This window comes from Engraulis encrasicolus, chromosome 6 (genome assembly GCF_034702125.1).
Source record: "Engraulis encrasicolus isolate BLACKSEA-1 chromosome 6, IST_EnEncr_1.0, whole genome shotgun sequence".
In the NCBI taxonomy this organism is placed as follows: Eukaryota; Metazoa; Chordata; class Actinopteri; order Clupeiformes; family Engraulidae; genus Engraulis; species Engraulis encrasicolus.
This window is the reverse complement of record NC_085862.1, coordinates 10,838,238-10,847,086: the sequence shown is the minus strand read 5'-3', so window position 1 is coordinate 10,847,086 and position 8,849 is coordinate 10,838,238.

Sequence of the window (8,849 nt, the reverse complement as noted above, 5' to 3'; positions counted from 1 at the left end):
AACACAAAGGGGATTTAAGTGTGCAGACATTTTTCTTTCAATACAGTTTTTGTTTATATTTGGCACCTTTTAATTGAGAGTGCGGTGTGATCCGGTTAAAAACAGAGATAAACCTTGTAAAAGAGGGTGCCAGGGTCCGCAACAACTCAGTTGTCCCCTCTCCTGCCCCCTTCCATTGAAAATGAATGAAGTCTTTAGGGGTTGAGTTGAGGAGACTATTTTTGCCCAGCAGTACTTCATTCTTTAGCATCTACAGAGCCTCTATTACAAAGTTTTTATCCAAGATGGTAATGACCAAGTCTTATTCTATTACAGTAAGACATGCCCGCTGTTATAAATTAGCTGATACCAGAATGACCAAGTATGTATTACTAAGGCCCCTTTGCACTAGTGTAGTACTAGTAGTAAAGTTTTTTCATTGGCGATTACAGCGTTCCACTTGTGGAATGGCGTGCATTATGGGGCTATGCCTCTCATCGTATTAATGTTGTAGGGGTTTTTTCTCCAGCAAAGAGTGCATTAGCCCGGCGTCTGCACTAAGAGGGACCATTTTGGTTGCCATCCAGCCAAGCCTCCAGGAGTTTGAGCATCGGGACACAAGGGAGCAAACGGCAGGCTGTCAGTGAGATCTCCAGAGATGTGAGCATGCTGGGTGGACTAACCGTTTTCTTTGAATCTGTTCCAAGTCTCATGTCACATGACCAACAATTCTCAGGAGGATCCTCATTTGAGTATACAAATACATGATATTAATTCTTTCAGCTCACTGTGTTTAAGCATCCGCAATATCAAACCCTGGAGATCGCCTCAATTATTATTTGGTTTTCAGTACATGAATTTGGCCTACTCTTTTCAAATAGTTTCACAATTCACTATTCTTTTCTTTTCTCATCTCTCTTGTACTTTGACTTGTTGATTTTGTGTCTCACATTCATACATTATGTCCGCATACTGTCCAGACTGACAACTCCTAAAGCAAACAAAGTGTCCATCAAACTCTCTTTACACTCTAAACAATTGTTGTAACTCGGTAGCTCAGTGCTGCTGTGATGCAGAGGTGGAAGAAGTAAAAATTACTCAAGTGAAAGTAAAAGTTGTACACCAAAAATGTACTGAAGTAAAAGTCCTAAGTACTATTTTTTTTAAATATACTTTTTTAGTACAAAAGTACAAGTAGGCTACTCGCGTCTTCCTCCATGTCTGCCTACTTGATCCAATAGGAAAAAGTTTCTGCAACGGTTTTCAGTTCTATTTGAACATGACTATGGAGTCCTGTTAATGTTTTTTAAAGTATCTTTTCTGTCCGGGTGCCAGTTTGGAAGAGGGGCTTGGTCCCGCCTCCCTGCCCGCAGCTGATGGCTACTCAAATATTCTCGATACTGTTGTGGTTTTTTGGGAACATTTTTACCAATTATTTATTGGAAATTAACATACTGTCTTAATATGTAGAATATCTTAATTTTAGAGATGTTTCGCCTTCAAATATGCTTCTCTACCAATGGAGACATTCTGTGTGCCTAAAGACTGTCAGCTGTCCTATCGTAAATCAGTCAAGGTGTCAAGAGTTCCTGCTCTTTCAGTGGCTCAAGACCAAGTATAGCTGAGGGTCAGTCCACGCTGACATGGCCGAAGGTCGGATAACTGGGCCTGTAGGCTCAAGGTCTGAGCCTACGAGCTGAGTTCATGGACACTAGCTATTGAATATGGTATGCTCCGCCCAAAGAGCCAATCGGTAGAGAAGATTCTGAATTGACCATGCTTGGTTATTCTTGTACTAGTGTCATTGTGCTTAGCAGGGTGAACAGTTACCTTTTGAGGATGCAATATGATGTAATGATGTCATACTTTGGTGTTTAAAAGAGCTGACTTGCTACGCTAGCGCAGAGAGATCTGGGGAGAGAGCTGGGGAAGAGATAGGCCGGGTGGCTGCTGCCTTTTGTGCAGCATAGTCTTGGTGCTAGCGGGTCGCTATGCTATGCTATTGGGACACATGGGGCATTTGGCCACCATGGTTAGGAGCTTGGGTTATGCTATGGGTAACTGTAATAACGTAGTTACTATGCTCTCTCACTTGCAATGTACAATAAATTGGTAATCTCTTGGCAAATGGACTTCTTCTCCTGAGTGACTTTATGGCTGCTTCCTTCACTGTTCTCCTGCACAAAGATGGGTAATGTATGCTTATGGCTGATTGGGTCCAATGAACTAAATATAACTAAGTATGTAATACTGGTTATCTATTGCAACTGGCAATAGCCCATATTAAGTCTTATTAATTATATCAATGTGGGTTAATAAAAAGTCACCACAAGACACAATAGGAAAACCTAGGATAGCCTAAATGTAATAGTCACGAAGTCTTCTTCTAGAAATGTAAGGAGTAGAAAGTACAAGTAATTGTCAAAAAATGTAACTGAGTAAAAGTAAAAGTCTGCATTTTTATTTTTACTCAGGTAAGTACAAATTTCAGAAAAAAAACTACTTAAGTACAGTAACGAAGTAAAAATACTTAATTAAGTTCCACCTCTGCTGTGATGTAATGGTGAAAACATGACAGGGTACACAAAGAACATGGCACATGGCAGTACAGAACATGGCACAAGGCAGTACAGAACATGGCACATGGCAGTACAGAACATGGCACATGGCAGTACAGAACATGGCACATGGCAGTACAGAACATGGCACAAGGCCGCAGGCGCGGCCGTTTCATTAAGGGCAGATGGGCAGTGCCCCTCCAAAGATTCTTCCTCTGAGAAAAGTAGATCCATTCAGAAATTGTAGATAAAATATGTATTGCAACCTCAATCACACTGGGAATCGTATTATATTAATGTTGTGGTTTGTGACGATATTTGCGAGTGGAATCAGGTTTTATTTTTGTTGAGAAGTCTAGTTTACACCCAGTGTGGCTGTTTAACGTTAGGGTCTATGCATTGACAGTAAATAGTTTATTTACTCTCAATGGGTCTATGGCCACTGGCCTGGGCAGATTTCTCAGCGCCTCAACTAAGCCCGGCCCCCTCGCCCCGATCCCATTCTACAAAATTAGCACTGTAACCTACTTAGCATAATATCATAACATAATCGCGACTTTATGGATGCTATCAGGGCAGATGTATGATCTGCCCTGACCAATGACACGTTGGTGGCCCTGCTGCTTTGAAACAGACACAACAAACATATTACTCCGCTCATCTCTAACCTGTGGGATTTTATTAACTCCATTGCCGCAAATTTCCCTCACAAAATCGGTGGATTAAATGGATAACCATCTCGGATTTGACGAAGGATATGTGTTGGCTGGTGAAGGATTCACGTTTGGGGTAGGTACAGTTTGTATATTTGCTATTGCAAAGTCTAAGGTTTTATGACCGAAGTCTTTGCATAATGGGTAACTGCCTGTTATTTAATGAAATTTGAGGGCTTGCAATGTTGAGACAGCAAGCAAATGTGTAGCTTCGTAAAGTCTGCTGCTGCTACCCCCACGACTAGCCGACTAGTTGACGACATTCTCTGAGAAGCTGCGTTGGGCTTTCTACATAGTTTAAACAAAGCGTGAGGGATTATGAATCAAGTCTTTGTGATATAGGGAAACTGGAAGTTATTTAATGAAATATCTGAGCTTATTGAGCTTGGGATGTTGTTGACAGCTTCATTTATGCTCAGTATTGTCTGCTGTGTCCCCGAAAAAGCTAAAAATTACACTTGCACACGGTCCTGCCTAGCATTGCAGAACAGGAGCGAGTCTGTTGGATAGTGAGCTCCCCTGTTAAGTTTTAACCATGGCTACTCGTTTCGAAAATAGGCACGTCCTTTCCCGGTATTGATGGCATTTGGTTCTGTGGTGCATTTAAACCGGCAGCAAGGGGACGACTGACTGAATTGAATAGTGTTGCAGGGCTTTGGTTGCATCAATGTAATGTACGAACGGTGAAGGCGAGATGCTGTGCTGTGCTAGCCTTTTCCTGATTGCTGTTGCTGTCAGGTTGCGTGGAGTGCATATTCGTGTCGTGTCGCAAACTCCAACTCCGCGAGCAGACAAAGCATTTTTCTTGTAATGTCTTAACATGTGTATGCAGCAGTCACTCTGCTTAAATGAGCAAGAGAACTAGCTGCGTGGAGAGAACTGTCAAAAACAGCTTTCTTCAGAACAGAAGTTGAACAGATAACGCGCATGCCTGGTGCGGTGTATCATGGGAGGTGGAGTTTTACTAACACACCAAACACTGGGAAAACGCTCTCCTGTCTTGCCTACACACGCAATGAAACTCGTAAATTATACCGTATTGATTTAATTATTATGGACTTGATCGCCAAAATTTCTGCCCTGCCTGTTTCCCCAGCCACCGGCCGCTACTGCAATGCAGTACAGAACATGGCACAAGGCAGTACAGAACATGGCACATGGCAGTACAGAACATGGCACATGGCAGTACAGAACATGGCACATGGCAGTACAGAACATGGCACATGGTGTTTGTATTTGTCTTTCAGATAGACATGAAGATGGCTATTGATAAATGAATGGTGATGACTATAATACTGAATGCTAATACTTCTACAAATACAAATGTCAATGCACTTGTTCACCTGTTCAAAAGTTGCAAAAAAAAATGTGATGGACAGAGGTTGACACTAACACATAGACGGGCGGAGAACCGGAGAACCGCATGTCCAAGCTGTTGGAGGCATATAATTGCAGGTTAAGCCCTGTGTACATCGAAGGCGAACTAAGCAACCTGCGAGGCGGAAGACATTGTTTCTCTATGGAGGGAAGGCGAATAAAGCTACCAGAGCGAATTCGCCCGGAGTGAAGCTTCTTGAGCGACCAGGGCGAATTTTGACGATTAAACTCAAGCTAATCTTAAGCGAATTCGCTATGACGTGGTTCGGTGAAAACCAATTGGAACGTTCATATCGAGGAATGTCCCAGGCTGTCAAGACAGAGCCGTTATGTGATTAGCTGAATCAAACATGTCAGTGCAGCGTCCAGAGCGAATAAAACGAATTCATGGCGAAACTTCTTCAACCACCCCAGCTACCTGGGTTGCGTAGGTAGCGCCTGATGTACACGGGCCATTACTGTTCTCCACCTCTTCTATTCATCTGCGGCCATCCTTACATCACAGATTTTTTTGTTTGTGTAATAACATTTAACAGAGTCTTGTGTGTTAATAGCCTACTTTATAAAAGGTACATGAACTTTTTTCAGAGTCAAGATGGCTGCTGAAAATGGCTGCTTCATAGAACCGTCTGATGTCATCCAAATCAAAACATTTTTGCATAGAGTTCTTCCCATACAAATAATCCCATTACACAGTAATAGCAGGCCTACTGGATTACACACACACACACACACACACACACACAAACACACACACACACACACACACACACACACACACACACACACACACACACACACACACACACACACACACACACACACACACACACACACACACACACACTCTCTCTCTCTCTCTCTCTCTCTCTCTCACACACATACACACACACACACTCTCACACACGCACGCACGCACACACACACACACACACACACACACACACACACACTCTCACACACGCACGCACGCACACACACACACACACACACACACACACACACACACACACACACACGTGTGTTGTTCTAGCCTGAACACACCCAGTAGTCAGTGGGAGAGAGCCAGAGAGATAAAGGCTGTGCTGTTCTGCAGTGCTGTGCCAGGCAGGAACATGCCTACGATTGTAGCCGCGTGGATTTCACAAGTCCGATCCATAAATTACAACCACGTAAAAACTTCATTACGGCCTTTTCCAATTCACTGGGTGGCTTCCTCCTAATTAAAAATCCATCCCTGCGACTCGGGGAAAGAAAATCTGCCCTCTCAGCGCTTTGTCACACACATAATTGATGCTTTATGAATTGCCTGAAATGGGGGGTTGGGCTCGGTTGGGCTGGGGGAGACTTCCTATGGACGCTAACGGCACTGGAAGAGAAAGGAGGAGGAAGGGGGGAAACAGACAGATGCAGCAGAGTACATTATAGCTGTGGTGTCAATGGGGCAGCTCTGCTTCACACTCTCCTGCTAGAAGAGAATTAAATGATCCTACCGGTACATTGCTCTAACTCTGTGACTTAACCGTACTGTTCCTCCCATTAATGTTGAGTTGAGATGAGATAAAAGAGACAAGCTGAGCTTGGGTGAGACTGACTGGCTCTTCCTATTACTTTCTCTATGCCACTATTTTATTCATACATCTTAGATCAGTAGCCTACCTGACTGATAGCAATACGCGTGACTGCAGAGATTCTGTAATGATTCCAACGTTTGTGACATGCAGTTACTCATTAGCAATTGCGCTCATCATAACTCAGCATGGCTGTCGCGAGACCCCGAGTGCTTCGTGCATCTTCGTTACACTTCGTGAGCTCGCACAGGTTATCATAACTCAGCATGTAAAATTGAAACACGTGGTTGTACTACTGACAGAGACATCATAGCTACAGTCAAGCCACCAGAGTGGGGACTCATCTTCCTCTCCTTCACATCATTGGATGTACCTACTGTATATTTATGTATTATTAAAGACTGTGTGTCATGTAGTTGAAGTACACTGTGCAGGAAAGGGTCGAAAAAGGTAGCCCTACTGCAACTATGCTGCTCATTGAAACTGGACTGCCTATTAGCAAATTTGATGTTTACATCAAAGTTTACGAAGTAATAAACAAATATTTTCTAGTACGGTCCAAGTAGAGTCATTTTTGCAGCTAAAAATGCCTATTTTTGGAAATTCAAAATGGCAGACCATGGAGAAGATCCCCCTTTTTTGTATGAAAAGTGAAATTTTTCCAGTCATAATGAATACGTAGAATTTGATGGTGGTGGTAAGTATTCATGAAAAAGGTAACATTAGTGAATAGGCAGCATGACTTCTGGAAATAAACAACTAAAAATCTCACACAGTGTCCTTTTAAGAAAGTAGAAACCCTGCCACATTTTCGTTTTGTACGCAAGGGACTTAAACTGAGCTACCAGTTTTGAGTGCTCATTGCAGTTATCAATCTGGAGCTGGATGGATATAATTTGCGGCAGGTTATTATGTCTATGTCTAGACATGGGACTGACACTTGTGTTAACCCTTTGAGGAGTACCATCACAAATATGTGATTAGAATTTTGCCCAAATTTTGAGTTCTCATTATGATGTCATAATGTCTTTGCAAGATTTTTAACACAGACGTCTATGGGAGCTGTAGAGTGTTCCAGTAAAATTCTAGAAGAACCTCTAGAAATTCCTTACTCCTCAAAGGGATTTAAAGGTGTAATGAGATGGACTGATACCCTTGCAAGGCTATGCCACAAGCTCAAACAGGGATCCCATAGCCACAGTCACTACACCATTGAATGTAGTTAGAGCCAACACACAGGGTTTTTTTTTAAACAGCTGAAGAAGGCCTTTAGGAGGCAAAAAAAACTTTCAGTCAATTAATGTATTTGCAATGACTATATTTGCTGCAAAAAAAGAACAGAAACACTCAATACTCCCTTTGTCCCAGACATTACGCACTGCTCATTCTGTGTCTGTGTCTGTGCTCAGTTCTCTACAGCTGCTTTACAACTGATCTGAGGTGAGCTGCCAAATTTCACTCCCAGAACTCGCTGCCAGAGCGCTGACCTCCCCATAACCCTGATGATTATGAATTCAGAGCAAGCAGGGGCCAAAAAGCTGAAGCTGAATTGTTCAACATCTAGCGTTCAACCCTCAAGCATAAGCATCTAAGCCCTTATTGAGACACACACACATGCACGCACGCACGCACGCGCACACACACACACACACACACACACACGCGCGCGCGCACGCACACACACACACACACACACACACACACACACACACACACACACACACACACAGAGGAGTGAGAAATATATGAATTGCACAATCTCACACAAACAGACGCACACAGAGAGACGGAGGCATAGAGATCTTGCCAAGTCTCACAGAGGCTCCAGACAGATTCCCCCCCGAGCACAGTGTTGTTTGTTGGAGTTGTCTGCTCCTCCAAAAGTGGCAGACGCCATGTCAACATCAGACAGGTTTCGGTGAGTTAGTCAGGGTGTGTTTGTGTGCGTGTGAGTATATCTACATATTGTGCGTGTGTGTGTGTGTGTGTGTGTGTGTGTGTGTGTGTGTGTGTGTGTGTGTGTGTGTGTGTGTGTGTGTGTGTGTGTGTGTGTGTGTGTGTCAAGTGCAGTACTTTTTGGGGTCATGCGCCTAGGCACCCTCCCTTATCAAACAAAACACACAACGTCTTTGTCTTTTATCTGAAAAGCGCCCGCAGCTGTCGCACACACCGTCTCTGTCATGGCAACCGCCCTCTCTGTAACTTCATGATTTTAATTATGCCCTTGGAGACCGAAGCAGTTTGTGTCGCCTTTTTCTTGTTAACAATTCCTGCAGGGAATCGGACAGCCATTGACCCCCCCCCACCCCTTCCTCCTCCTCCTCCTCCCTTGTTTCTGCCCTGTCACGTTTTCTTTTTTTCCCTCTGTCTTCTGGCACTTCCTAATGGGCATTATTCACAGAGCGCGAAACGGAGGAGTCAAACTCCGGTCACTGGATCCTCTTGCATCATTTGGAATCGACAGGAGCCGGAGCCGGAGCACCACAGAGAACATCTCAAATCGGAGCCTTTGAACATCAAACTGCATGTGTGGGGGGCAGGGGAACGAGGGGGACGAGGGGAACGAGGGGAGGGAGGGGAACGAGAGGAACGAGGGGAACGAGAGGAAAGAGGGGAGGAAGGGGAGGGAGGGGACGAGGGGAACGAGGGGA